Source organism: Nuphar pumila, chromosome 13 (assembly GCF_984573655.1).
Source record: "Nuphar pumila chromosome 13, dmNupPumi1.hap1.1, whole genome shotgun sequence".
In the NCBI taxonomy this organism is placed as follows: domain Eukaryota; kingdom Viridiplantae; phylum Streptophyta; class Magnoliopsida; order Nymphaeales; family Nymphaeaceae; genus Nuphar; species Nuphar pumila.
Genome location: NC_143261.1, coordinates 15,874,324 through 15,889,539, shown reverse-complemented (window position 1 = coordinate 15,889,539; position 15,216 = coordinate 15,874,324).

The window sequence follows — 15,216 nt, the reverse complement described above, 5'->3', positions numbered from 1 at the left end:
TTACGGTTGTACCTGCTTTTGGATTCAGATTGTATCTTTTTAATTGTTACTAGCTAGAATAAGAAGTGTGTGAGAATTAAGACGACGTATGAATCAGGAAGTTAAAAAAAAAAAAAAGAGAAAAGCAAGTGTGACCAGGTTATCCACCAGCTCTTACCGGGGGGGGGGAGGCGCGGGCGGGCGGGTTCCGCACTGTTAGTAGGAGCTATCAGTGCACGCCTCCGTGTGGTGGGGCGTTGCAGGTTCAAAACCCGAGTGGTACCTTGAATAATAACTGGTGGGGGTCTGCCTAACTCCAGCATGCCTTTAAAAAAAAAAGTTATCCAGCTCTTGTTGGAAGCCAAGAGTAACAAAGTTTTTTTTAATTTTAATATAAACTTTAAAAAAATTCTATGCTGAAAAAGTTTTTCACAAAGTTTTGTAAGTGTGAAAGAAGGGCAAGCTTTCCAAACAAATAAGATGTTTTTGACAATATGCATTACAATCAAGGCTATTAACTTTATTATGAATGAGCTTGGGGAAGAAAGAGGATGAGATCTGGGAAGTACAAGTATAGCAGTTTATAAGACAAATTAGGACTTTGGTCATTTTACATTCTGGCCTAGATCGACATCCTTTTACACAAATTCCGATCTCAATCAAGTCAGCTCAACACTTGAGAAACAAAATCTATACACTCAAGAACACGACATATTAGGGGGTGTTTGATTCGCGGACAGGTGAAGGACAAGGACAAAATGTCCTCTCTTATCCTGTCCGCAGACAGCCCTGGAAAAATATGTATTTTTTAAAGATGTTCACACTGTCCTGTTGTCCGCCGTTCCATGGAAGAGGGCAGAACAGCGTGGGACAACAAAACAGTGTCGATGGGATGCAATGTTCCACCCATCCGCATGTCCGCATTTGCATGGGTGCGCGGCAGAATAAAATGCTCTATTAAAGATTACCCATCTATGGTTGAGATTCCCCTGACAAGGATTGGATCCACCAGACCTTCAAGCACCCATATACTGGCATACATTTGGGACTAGGTACACCACAAGGCCCAATAATTGAGCAAATCCTCATCACAATTTACGTCCGGTCACGCTTGGGGATCCTACTGGACCAGATCTTATGAGCTTATGTCACGTGGAAACTAGATCCATACCCCAAATCGAGTCTTAATCAAGTCAAAATTTCCAGTTTACTTCCCATGAGATAAATGGATCAGAAGAATTTGGATCCATATCCTCCCTATACCACACTTCTTCTGTCTTCAAGCCACCGACGTAGGTCAAGACTCAAGACAGGCAAACCAAATGGACCCGAACTGACCCAGATCGGACCACCACCCTGCTCCCTACTTTGGGTCTGGTTTCACGTGACCAGAAAAATACTTAGTATGTGATCAAGGAGGGCAGTTTGGTCCTGGTGAAGGTCCAGCCAATACAAGAAAAGCATCTTTTACTGGCACATCCTCGTGGTCCACCAGTAAAAGAGAAATTTCATTGGCGCTATTTTATGTAGCGCTAGTGAAAATGTTGGTTATAAACTTTTTCGGGCCCACACAATAAGTGCGTCAGTAAAAATAAAAACATTTAAAAAAAAATATGGCCCGACCAGGCCTCTCTCTCTCTCTCTCTCTCTCTCTCTCTCTCTCTCTCTCTCTCTCTCTCTCAGCCACCACCACTATCGGCGTCCCCTCTCTCTTTATATATCTTTGTGTTCTCTTTTTCTCTCTCTTTTCAGCCACCACATCTGACCGCTTGCCTCCACCATCAGCTTCCTCTATTACGTTTTTCTTTCTCGATGACATCCGCTTTGGCGCTCTCACCCAATGTATGCTAAATCTAATTTCTTTTATGTGTGCTTTAGATTTTAGAGGTTTTAGATTATAATATTTTTTTAATTTATTGAGTTAATATATGCTAAATCTGATTTTTTTCAAATATGAATTAGATTTTAGGGGTTTTATATTTTAATTGCTAATTTTATAATTTATTGAATGAATGCAGGCTAAATTCATTTTTTTATCATGTATGTTTTAAATTTTAAGGGTTTTGTATTTTAATTGCTAATTTTATAATTTATTGAGTGAATGCATGCTAAACATAATTTTTTTCAAGTATGATTTAGATTTTAGGAGTTTTATATTTTAATTGATAACTTTGCAATTTATTGAGTGAATGCATGCTAAATCCAATTTTTTTCTCATGTATGTTTAGATTTTAGGGATTTTGTATTCTAATTGTTAATTTAAATTTTTATTTAGTAAATAAATATTTTTCAAGTATGAGTTAGATTTTAAGGGTTTTGTATTTTAGTTGCAAAGTTTATAATTTATTGAGTGAATGCATGCTAAATCCAATTTTTTTTCATGTATGTTTTATATTTTAAGGGTTTTATAATTTATTTAGTGAATGCATGCTTAACCTAATTTTATTTTCAAATATGATTTAGATTGTAAAGGTTTTATATTTTAATTGCTATTTTTTTTATTTATTTAGTGAATTCATGTTAAATCTATTCTTTTCTCATGTATGCTTTAGATTTTAGAAGTTTTTTATACTTTAATTGCTAATTTTGTAATTTATTTAATGAATGAATGCTTAACTCGATTTTATTTTCAAGTATATTTTAGATTATGAGGGTTTTATATTTTAATTATTATTTTTTAATTTATTTAGTGAATATATGCTAAATTCATTTTTTTCTCATGTATGCTTTAGAGTTTAGGGGTTTTGTACTTTAATTATTAATTTTTTTATTTATTTAGTGAATGCATGTTTAACCCAATTTTATTTTCAAGTATGATTTAGATTGTAGGGGTTTCGTATTTTAATTATTAATTTTATAATTTCTTTAGTGAATACATGCTTAATTCAATTTTTTTTAGCATGATTTAAATTTTAAGGGTTTTGTATCTTATATATGACTTACAATTTAGGGGGCTTTATATTTTAATTTATATATTTGTAATTAATTTAATATATATATATATATATTAAATTAATTAAAAAATCCTGAGAATCTAGTTATATATATGTATAGTATTTTAATATTTTTATGTGATATCCAGCTAGACAATACTCTTCTAAATTGCACATATATGAAGAAATGTGTAGGCATTATAGACGTTGTAAAGTTATTTTTTTTAAAAAGTGTTTAAGTTTTCAATTCCTTTCAAAATCAAAAGACTTATAATGCTTAAAAAAATAAGAAATTTTAAAAAATATCATTCTTTCAAAAATATTTGAATCCATCTAATATTAAACAAAACTACTTAATGTTTGATAAGCTATTTAATGATAGTCATGCTCAAGATCTTGGAGACTTCTCCATTCCTTTTCATGAGATAATTCGTGACTTCATGCGCAAGATTCAAAAGAAAGAAATTGCAGAGGCTTTGAAGAAAATGAAATCAAGAAGGGCAGTTGGCCCAGATGGTATACCTATCGAAGCTTGGAAATATTTGGGAGAGAAAGGTTTAGAATGGTTGACAAATCTTTTTAACATGATTTGGCAAACAAATAAGATGCCTAATGAGTGGAAGAAGAGTACTTTGGTGCCTTTATATAAAAATAACGGTGATATACAAGATTGCACAAACTATCGTGGTATAAAACTCATGAGTCATACTATGAAACTTTGGGAGAGGGTGATTGAGTCTAGGTTGAGGAAGGTTGTTATGATATCGGAGAAATAATTTGGTTTTATGCCTGGAAGATCAACTATGGAAGCTATACATCTTCTTAGACAACTTATTGAAAGATATAGAGAGAAGGACAAAGATTTGCATATGATTTTTATTGATTTAGAGAAGGCATACGATAGAGTACCTAGGGACGTTCTCTGGTGGGCAATGATGAAGAAAGGTGTTTCTCTTAAGTACATTAGTATAATTAAAGATATGTATGAAGGAGTAGTAACCAATGTTCGCACTTGTGGAGGGGTGACAACCAATTTTCCGATAACGGTTGGGTTATATCAAGGATCTGCTTTAAGCCCTTTCCTATTTGCGATAGTGATGGATGAGCTTACGAGATCAATTCAAGAAAATATACCGTGGTGTATGTTGTTTGCTGATGATATTGTTTTGATTGATGAGTCTAGAGCTGGGGTTAATGCTAAGTTAGAATTATGGAGACAGACATTGGAAGCTAGAGGTTTTAAGTTGAGTAAGAGTAAGACTGAATATATGGAATGTCGGTTTAGTAAGCAACAAAGTAGTGATGGGAGTGTAGTGAAGCTTGGTGAACAAGAAATACCAGTGAATGATTATTTCAAATATTTGAGATCCATCATTCAAAAGTATGGAGAAATTGATGGAGATGTAAATCATAGGATAAAGGTTGGGTGGATGAAATGAAAAAGTGCAACTGGAGTGCTGTGCGATCGTAGAATGCCATTGCGGTTGAAGGGAAAGTTTTATAGGACGACTATTAGACCCGCTTTACTATATGGTACGGAATGTTGGGCTGCCAATAGACATCATATTCAAAAAATGAGTGTAGCTGAGATGCGGATGCTTAGATGGATGTGTGAAAATACAATAAAAGATAAAATTCGGAATGAGGAGATACGTAAGAAGGTAGGCGTTGCACCCATTGAAAATAAGATGAGAGAGAATCATTTACGGTGGTTTGGACATATTCGGCGAAGGCCTAATGATGCTCCAATTAGAAGGTTGGAGAAATGGGAAAATATATTAGTTAAAAGAGGTCGGGGTAGGCCTAGGAAGACTTGGATGTAGATGATAGGAAAGGATATGAATGCTTTGAACCTCACCGGGGACATGGCATTGGATAGAAATGATTGGAGGAAAAGGATTCATGTGGAAGACCCAAAATGAATTTCTTTTTTGGTTCATATCGCTGACCCCAATTGTTTTGGGATGAAGGCGTAGTTGTTGTTGTTGTTGTATATATATATATATATATATATATATATATATATATATATATATATATATATATATATATATATATATATATATATATATATATATATATATATATATAGTGAGCAGTAGTTGCTTGATTCATAAGTGCTTAATGAAAACACACATATGTTAAGCATTGGTCAGCATTTTTTTTTTGGGCAAACACACGTTTTGAGGCAAAAAGCACTTTTATTGGTGCATCAAAACCCCACAACCCCACTGAAACCTTTTATTTTAAAAACTGTGTGCCCTACTGGGGTGTTTTAGCGACGTTTTGGAGCATCACTAAAGGTCCCAGCAAAACTGGGACCTTTTGCTCTGTACACGTGTGTTTCCTTGAATGCTCTGCACATTGAACGTCCATCACCGGCGGCTTGAATGCCCTGAACACGTGCGTTTTTTTTAAGCGCTTATTAAAATTAATATATATATATATATATATATATATATATATATATATAGAGAGAGAGAGAGAGAGAGAGAGAGAGAGATCCATGCTTTGGACTCAAAATTACTCGAGAGGCCATACTTTAAGAACAACCGGTTTGGCCTTTTTTGGCTGGTGGGTCAAATGGACTATTGTGTCCCAAGGCAAAAAGATGCCGTTCATCATGAAAAATGAACGGTATCATAACCAAATGAATGCCCCTTGTTTTGGACAATTTTCAGCAGTACAGTTTTGCATCATTGATGCCATTCAAGAACAAAGCCTGTGCCACGTTACGTATCTGCATATGACTGCACTCCATGTCTAATAATAATGACCGAGTTACGGAGGTAAACTTATCCTGCAGCATATCTCCATTTGATCAGAGCCAGTGATTATAACAACCTTCAGGCGAGCTGCATAATAGTATGCTAATAGCTCATTTGGATGACAGGTGGCAAAATAAAAAATTTAACAAACTTGGTTTTACCTCAAAACCAAGTTTTTGGCTAATTTTTTGCCTTAAAAACGACTTTTTAAGTGTTTAGTTAACCATGGCAAAAAAAAAAAAAAAGTCGACCATTTTTGCTCACTCACTGGTCATAAAATAGAATGGATGGTACCAACCAGCCATTTTTGGCAAATGACTAACTGGAAAATAGCTACGTCTCAAAAAAAAAAAAAAAAAATAGAAAATAACGTCCGGTTATTTCTAGCCAGCCACCAGGATAGTTTTTTCTTTTTTTTTGAATGGCAAGCTGGGGTTCGGCAGACTCCCACCAGCTATTATTCAACGTACCACTGGGGTTTGAACTTGCAACTTACCACCACAAGATGGGCTTTCACTACCACCCACTAGCCGAGAAATGGCTAAGATGGTGATGCCCACATCGGGTGACACCATCCCAACCATTTCCCTACCAAGAAATGGCCGGCCATGCCTTGAAATGTTTTAAAAAAAAGAAGATATTTTTCCGACCATTTCTGGCCGACCACTGGCCAAGAAATGGATGATGTCGCCTGGCCTGTGTGGGCCACACCATCACAGCCGTTGGCTGACTGGAAATGGCCAGACAATAGTGAGGTGGAGAGGGAGACTTTTGTGGCGATCAACCAAGTTTTCAACTTTGGGGGGGGGGGGGGGGGGATATCTTCCTTAACTTAGTTTTCCAAAAACCTGGTTTTCAAACTAGGTTTTGGCGTCACCCAAACACACCAAAACCTAGTTTTTTTACTCAGTGATGACTGACGCCTTTGTTCTTTTTTTCTCTTAGCCCCTGTTCGGCAAAGGTGCTGTTTTCGATGAGATCTTTGGGACTGCCTGCCCGTTATTCATTTTGAAATCTAAAAAAAAAAAGAGAGAGAGAGAGAACTAGCTTTGTTTGGACGTCAACGTTTTACTTCAAGTTGGGCTTCACTCCTTGAATTAATTATCATATTAAATTATTGTAAACCACACGCTACTCTAAGATAGGGCTGGTAAACGAATCGAGCCACGAGCAGCACGTTTAGCTTAAACAGCCTGAACACTTATATAGATATATATTTTTTATGTACAATATATTTTTTAAGTGTAATATACATACATAAAACATATATAAAGAAGGATGAATGGAAACTGTATACATAAAATATGAACTATATAAATAACATGAAATGTTTTTAAATGAGCCAGCTCAAGTTCGGCTGGTCATATTTTCCTAGAAGGATAAACCTCCTAGAATGGTTTGAAGGGAATACCATAATCTCTTACCTATCTATCCACAAAAGGAAAAGCAAGACTTTAGCTTAGGGAAAAGCAAGACACATTTCCAAGGGTTTCACAACAAAACCTGGCCTTCAATAGCATCCAATCAGGAACTAAAGAGATAATTAGAGGCCGGGGTCACAGACTCACAGTAACGACATAGACCCTACATTATGAAGATTAGCTCTGTTCATGGTCATGTAAATTACATGGCTCACATGTTGGCTCATCTTGCACACTAACCAAGTTCGGGCCTAACACACTAACCAAGTTCGGGCCCATTCGTGTTGTGTGTGGACCTCAGCCTTGATAGAGCAAATTATTGGGTCTGATTCGGAACAGCTAAATGCATGGGGGTGTTGAATCTAGTCGGATTCAGAGCAGCCAAAATTTGCAAAAACTTTGCCTTGGATTCGACTCATTTGCATCCTTAGTCATACCCATTCTCAAATAGAAAATTGTGGCATGCAAATGTGTATAATATGGGTTTCAATCTGTGTGTATCTGCACGCACAGTTTTTTCTCTTGGTTTGCTCTCTTAAGCATAGTTAAAATTATGATCAGAATAAAAAGTTGGCTAAAATTTGCTAATCAAACATCAAAGTAAGACGATAAGCCCGAATGATATGGATGCTTGGATGTGTAGAATATAAACAATATTCATGCACGAACCAGATAATTCAATTGGCATGTAAAAGACTCTGGGAAGCAATCCAAAGTTTAGCCAAACCAAAGGGGACACTGAACATAAGTGCAACATCTCACTAATAATTAGGGCATACAACTAGAAGAATTAGTGAGTACAGAGACACATGCTTGGGCTGGATGCCCATCTAAGGGCACATTGAGAGAGAGAGAGTCGACCACACAATAGGGAGAGAGAGAGAGAGAAATGATGGTGGGTGGATGGAAGATGAAGATGGAGGAAGTTTTTCTTGTGGCAGCCCATGGGATGAGATGTGTTGTGGGTGAATGGTTGCCCTAATCAAAAATAAATTTTTTTAGAAAAAATTCTTCCACTCTCCCAAGTAGGGATTTTTTTTTTTAATAAAAAAACTTTTCTTTCAAAATTTTTATCTCGTTTGAAATGATTGGAAAAGTTGTCATTTTTTCGTACTTGCATTTTTCTTACCATTTTCTCACTTCCAAACGTACCCTAAAGAAAAGAGACAACTGAAGAGCTCCTAAGATAGGAAAATCACTACTCAGAGTTAGGGTTTGCATCATCAGATATGATACATTTCAAAAGCTCATGCCACAAATGGAACAAGTTACAGCTGTTGTACAAGCCCAAGGGGCCATGCATCCCATGCATTATGATGATAATAAACTTGGACAGTTGGGCCATGCATTTATTGTTCTATGGCTAAAACAACCCTTACTATCTGGGCGTTTACCCCATCATCCACCATGCACTAGAAGTACAGCAGCCCAATGGCATGTGCATGTGCGTGTGATCACATCCACACATGAGAGCCCCTTCTATCCATCATCGATTCATTGTGAATAACTGAACGTATCAATTTTGCTCTTGGGAAGAGACCTAGTGATCGGACGATCTACTTTGCAAGGCAGCCCAAGTTTTTTTTTTTGTGGGGGATCGGCCGATGGAACACCCGCCCCCACCCTATATATATAGGGACTGCACATTGGCTGGCCTCTGATTGGTAAAACCCTTGAGGTCCTCCTGCCCACCAGAGAGTATATCTAGCTTGGACCTTACAACAAGGTTACTAGCATCGAAGATGCAACTGTATATTATCAAGAAGACATATGGTTATATAAATAACCAAGAGATGTTTTCACTATTTTATTATAAAACATACATTTGGGAGATACTTGTGCCTAAGATTTTAAAGATGCATTTAAGCAAAAACACATGTTTTATCTGGTTTTTTTTTCTTGATGTACTTTCCACTCATTTTCATTATAGCTTCTTAATCGTTTCCTATTATGCTTCCCGAATTCTTCAGGATTCATGAATGAGGACATTTTTCAAACACTATTCTCGACATTTGTATTTTCTATGGCCATTCTGGCCAGGGAGATAAGATTGATGCTTCATGATTTTCTCGCTACTTATTGGGCTTGCTTCTTACACTACAAGAAAATCTCTAATTAGCGACGAAAATTTACGACGGAAAACTATATGTCACTAACATGCAATTTTTTTGCGAAAGTAGAGACAAAAAACATGTCATCGCTAATTGGAGACGGATTCACTGCGGAAATATTTTGTCTCAAACTCTGTCGCAACTTAGCGACGGATCAGCGGCAGAAATTTTCCGTCGCTACTTGGCGACGGATTCACGACGAAATTTTTCTGTCGCTACTCCGTCACTAAGTTTTCTCGTAAATCGCTAATGCCATTCCCTTTCTTTCCCTTTCTTTCTGTTTCATCACTCGCCCGTCGTTCCTTCCAACCTCACCCCGTCGTCCCTTTCGTCAGCGAGCCCCGCCGCCCGTCATCATTTTTTACCTCACCCCGCCTCTCGTCGTCCCTTCCGCTAGTGAGCCTCGTTGTCCGTCATCCCTTCCGACCACACCCCACCGCCCGTCGTCCCTTCCGACCTCGCCCCGCCGCCCATCGTCTCTTTCACCAGCGAGCCCCGTTCGGCAACCTCCTTCCGATCTCACCCTGTCTCCCTCTCCTGACTCTGGTCTCTCTCATCTGTCGACACCAACGCCGGGAGATTTCAGGTAACCCCCGACTCCCCTCTCTCTTTCCTTTTTCGTCGGTCGGTGAGCCTCTTTCCCTCTGTTTCCTTTTTCCCCAGGGAGGGGTCGAGCCCCCTCCCTGTCTCTCAGTCTTACGGAATGCGAGGGAGGGGCTCGTCCCCCTCCCTATTTTTTTTCGCCAGAGAGGGGCCGAGCCCCCTCCCTATCTCCCTGTCTTACGATATGCGAGGGAGGGGTCGCGCCCCCTCCCTGTCTCTCAGTCTTACAGGATGCGAGGGAGGGGTTGAGCCCCCTCCCCGTTCTTTTTTCGCCAGGAAGGGGCCAAGCCCCCTTTCTGTACTTTTTTCGCCAGGGAGGGGCCGAGCCCCCTCCCTATCTCCCTGTCTTACGACTTGCAAGGAAGTGGCTCAACCCCTTCTCTGTTCTTTTTTTCGCCAGAGAGGGGCCGAGCCCCCCCCCCCCCCTGTCTCTCTGTCTTACGAGATGCGAGGGAGGGGCTCGGCCCCCTCCCTGTTCTTTTTTTGTTATGGAGGGGTTGAGCCCCCTATCTGTCTCCCTGTCTTATAGGATGCGAGAAAGGGGCTCGGCCCCGTCCCTGTTCTTTTTTCGCCAAGGAGGGGCCGAGCCCCCTCCCTGTCTTCCTGTTTTACGGTCTCCCTCTCGCTAGTAGATTATTTTGTATTATATTATTTTGTATATTTGTGCTTTGCAAGTACGTAGCTGAGCTAATTACATGATGCTTACTGCTAAGCATCGTATATAGTTAAAAAATACAATGCAAAAAAAAATAAAAAAATACAAAAGTAAAAGCAATGCAAATCATGTAAATACCCATTGTGAGTAAGTGATGCATGTGCATCACAGGTTATTTAATTTCATGGATGCAACACTTTTCTGTTCACATGCTCACTTAGTTGTGGATATCTAGGACTACTTTGATGGAGTTCGGAGATCATGCTGAGCATGATTTTAATGTATGAAAATAAAAGTGTTCTTATTTTTGAAGTTCGGATTTCATGATAGTCATTGTGTAAACAATAATAAGTTACTTAATTGGTCGTGATCACAACCATTGTTTATACTTGTAGGTCCGCCATGGTGATATTAAAGATCAAGAAATATGTGATTTACAAAATGGTCTGACCAAAGTTATGCAATGTTACAATGGGTACATCGTAAATGGTTATCGATTTCATATAAAAGACTACGGTGTAAATAAATCAACGATGAATAGTGGTGTGTGCGTTAAGGGTAGCAGCTATGGTGAAAATAAATATGACTATTATGATATTATAGAAGAAATAATAGAGTTGACTTACTTAGGCATAAATAATAGAGTAACTTTATTAAAGTGTCATTGATTTGATCCCACAACAACAAGAGTCGACAAAGCCCCAGGCATTGTGAAGGTGAATCATAAATCATAGTTTGAAACATATGAACCATTCATATTAGCCTCGCAAGCTCAACAAGTTTACTATACTTCATATCTGAGTACAAGGAAGTCAGATAGAAATGAATAGTGGGCAGTTTGCAAGGTGAAGTCTAAACTATACCCCGAGTATGATCAGTTACATGAAGACAAGTTAACTGAAGAGAGTGATTACTATTAATCAGATGATATGTAAAACTTCTCTTATGGTCACGATGTCGCACATAGTATGCATGTCATATCTTCATTGATCGATGACACATGCATAAAAGAATGTGATTCAAATGATATACCAAGTAGATGGGCACTCAATGAAGAAGAAGAAGAAGATGACGAAGAAAAAGAGGAGGAAGAAAAAGAATATGAAAGTCAAACAAGTGATGAGGAAGAATTCTTGAGCTAGTAAAATACATCTTGTAATACATACCTCTATTTGATGTGAATGATTTGAATGTATTGAAATGTATTGCAATGACTTGAATGATTTGAATGTATTGCAATGTTTGAATGTATTACATGAAGTTAATTTCGATTTGATTATGTATCTTCGATAGGTATAGAGTTATTATTTGAATGCATTGAAATGTATTGCAATGATTTGAATGTATTACAATGTTTGAATGTATTGCATGAAGTTAATTTTGATTTGATTATGTATCTTCGATAGGTATAAAGTTATGATTTGAATGTAATGAAATGTATTGCAATGACTTAAATGATTTGAATGTATTGCAATGTTTGAATGTATTGCATGAAGTTAATTTTGATTTGATTATGTATCTTCAATAGATATAGAGTTATGATTTGAATATATTGAAATGTATTGCAATGACTTGAATGATTTGAATATATTGCAATGTTTGAATATCTTGCATGAAGTTATTTTTTATTTGATTATGTATCCATGATGATATAGAGTTGTGTAACTGATCAAATTATATTGCAAGTTAAGGATAAGTTGTTCATGATTAGCAAGTGATGTGATATCTTATGTTTTAATGTATTGCAATATTTGATGTGAATGATTTGAATGTATTGAAATGTATTGCAATGATTTGAAGGTATTACAATGTTTGAATGTATTTCATGACGTTTTTTATTTGTTAGAATATAGTTTGTGGAAGTTACAGTGGTCGAGCACCCAATTGTAGCCAATCTCAGCCTTCATCTTCACGGGTTGCTTCGATAGGTATATCATTTAACTAATTATATACTTGATTAGTTTAAATGTGCATTGTGTGAATTTTTAACTCATTTTTCTATAGATGATGTTTTGCCTACATATGACCCACCTACACCAATTGTTCATACAAGTCACGAGACAACGCTAACACACGATAACTCATTCAAATTGTGTATATCGATAATCGACCGTAAGTATTTTATTTTTAATTATCCTATATTTATCTTATAAATATTATATATTAATAGTTAATGTGTACCAATTCATGTGCAATGCGAGGTTCGAGCCACAAGAGGTAATACGAGAGATTAGGCATTCACTAGTTCAACATCTACCAGGACCGGTCGCTCAATGGAAAGAGTACCCAAAGAAGGTGTTGGACAGATTGTGGTCTTCATTCATGGTATACAATCGTTTCTCATAGTTAATGTGTTTCATATTTCATTTTTTGTTATAGTCATGTCTACTAACTTTCTGAAATTATTTGTAGGCTTCGAATCGCTTCACGACTACGATAGAGGAGCAGGACGCGAGGAATGTGTGACAGAAGGTGACTGTCAGTCGATTTGCAGACATGCTGCACAATATGAAGACTGCAGCAAGAAAAACATCTGACAGAATAGATGATCCACTGCAGTGGAAGGGCCATGACCCTCCTACTATCAGAACACAGATGTTTGGGATGCAATGTGCGACAAGTGAGCGGGGCATGAATTTCGAAACCGCTCAGCAAAGGCTGCACAAAACTGAGTGAAGATGCCTGATGCCCATCTACACACAGGTGAATCTAAGACTTTTGTGAGCCACCTGAAGAAAATGGTAACTCATCAATATATATATTGTCAATTTTATAAGTACCGTTGCATACTTGTTAAATAATTTTTTTATCATTTAACTTCGCCGGAAGCAGAAAAAGAAGACATTATGCCATGTAAGGATGTGTTTGTTGAAACACATAAACGTAAGACCACGAGAGAGTTCGTATTAGAAAAGGCGAGAACGACAATGGTATGTATTTATTGTATTAATAAACATTGTAATATACAAGTTATTATAAACATTATAATTCTTAATTCATATTATAATCATTACTTTATGGGAGTCATACAAGCAACAGATGGTAGAGCGATATGACGATGACTCTACTCAGCATCCGTATTTTGATTCTACAACATGGGTGACTGCAACAGGTGAACCCAAAAAGAGTAATATGAACACTACAGCAGTCGTTGTCTCCTCCAATCACGGCTCTCTGACTTTTCCCGTCAGCATCAGCTCCAAGCATCCAACTGACCCGCCTAATTCTTGAGATGGTGTCCGCCAACTTGTTAAGGACACAATGTGTGACTATTTATATGAAACAATTTCTGACATTGTCCATAATGAGTTATGCAGCTTTTCGAGATAGGAGAACTTCGTCTGAGGTGCCTCTCAGGTATGAAAGTTTCATGTGATTTGTTTTATGTTGTTAGATTTCAAGCTAGTATATGCATGATTAGAACACATATTTGCATGATTGAATCATTATGAATTTTTTATGTCAGCCTTAGAACACATCTGAATTCTGTTAATATCCTTCACTTTATTGTTAGCTAGATTATGTGTAATTCACTTATGTTACTTTGATTGCCTTAACTTAGGTGTATTGCATATAATTTATTTCATTATATTTTGTTTATCAATACTAACCTTTCTTTTCTCTTGTAGGATGCTAGAGATAATCAACGTAGAGGAGCTAAAGGAGTAGATCAATACAATGAAGAAGATGACGCACAGAATCTTGGCGATGATTAGATTCATGTATCGAATTTGTTGTACCTTTTTATTGTTTCAAAAGAAAATCTTTGTAAATGTTCACTTGTAAATAATTAGAACTTGGCGAGGATTATAGTGGATCAATAAATTGTTTTAGTTGCTTTTTATATGTATTTTTTATGCGTACTTTATTTTTTATACACAGGAAATATAAATTGTATCACGATAATTTTTTCTCGATATTTATGTTTTAAACATTTTTTTTTTATTGTTTGCGACGGATTATCGATGAATATTATCTGTCGCTATTTAGTATCAGCGTCTAATTTAGCGACGAATTAGGGACAAATATTTATCCATTGCAAAAGTGAATCGGCCAATATTTTGCGATAAATTTTAATCCATCGCTAGTTTCGTCGCTATTGTATCGCCGAAATTAGCAATGGATTAAAATTCATCGCCAAACCAAATCTCCGCATATTAACGATGGCTTTATGACGAATCATGGCATTCACTAATTCATCATAAATTAGCAACAAAACTTACGATAGATAGTTTCTGTCAGTAATTAGTGACTAGAATTTTGTGATGAAAGTTATCCGTGCTAAATTGTTTAGCGACGGATTAACGATGGATTGAGGTCATCACTAATCCACAGATTTCTTGTAGTGTTACTCTAATAAAAACATGTGTTAGATGGAGTTGCAAGGAGTTGGGGGAAGTACAACTATTGGATTTGCAGGAAAATGGTTTTCAAAAGAGTTGTGGACTCATTTTATTTGGAAACGTAAACAACTCCAGGATTCGGGCTTTCAAATACTCCTGATTCCTCACCATGTTTGGGAACTCGTAACATGGTATTTGAGTAGCAAAGAATGTAAAAAATTACTAAAATCATATTTAATTGCATCATTGATGTTTAATTTTTTCAGAAACAAGTAATATTTAAATTAAACATAAATATTAAATAAACCCACTACCATTTCAAGTATTTTTAAATAAGTCTAAAAGTATGAACATAAAAATAAAAGTCCATCGAGGTATAATCACTTTATTTAAAAAGTCTACC